This window comes from Pterocles gutturalis, unplaced genomic scaffold, assembly GCF_000699245.1.
Source record: "Pterocles gutturalis isolate BGI_N339 unplaced genomic scaffold, ASM69924v1 scaffold26124, whole genome shotgun sequence".
NCBI classification, from domain to species: domain Eukaryota; kingdom Metazoa; phylum Chordata; class Aves; order Pterocliformes; family Pteroclidae; genus Pterocles; species Pterocles gutturalis.
In genome coordinates this window covers 3,432-3,836 of record NW_010136502.1, presented here as the reverse complement: position 1 = coordinate 3,836, position 405 = coordinate 3,432, and the positions used below count along the sequence as shown (strand labels likewise).

Here is a 405-nt window from a genome sequence, read left to right as displayed (position 1 = left end):
GCCTCCTCGCTGCTGGTGCTGGGGAGCTGAGGCTTTGCCTCTGGGGCTCTCTGGTGCGTCCCCAGCGCTGCTGGCAGGCATGGGTCCGACTGTGCCACCAGGCAGCAGCTCAGCCTCGTGTTCGCTCGGGTCACAGCCTCGCCAAGAGGCAGAGATGGAGCTGCCGCGCCCTTGGGTCTGGGGACACGTCCAGTGCCGGGCTTGGGGGAGCTCAGGCTGGGCTCTGACACTTGTCGTTTTCCCTGGGGACGGTGGGTCCCACCCCGAGAGGTGTTTGCTGGGACAGGCGGGATGCGGGAGGTGACACAAGTGTGATTTTGCTGGCTGATCCAGCCCCCAGCCTTGCACTGGGCACAGCTTCAGAACCAGCCCCTCGCCCTCGTTCTCGTTCCCCTGGGGCCGTTC

At 66.4% G+C, this 405-nt stretch overlaps 1 protein-coding gene across 1 annotated transcript in view; it reads left to right on the top strand.

Annotated features, from left to right (window-relative positions):
- DCTN1 (dynactin 1) overlaps positions 1–405 on the top strand; it is a gene marked incomplete at both ends in the record, with an annotated part of 4,113 nt that overhangs the window by 308 nt on the left and 3,400 nt on the right. The window lies entirely within an intron of this gene.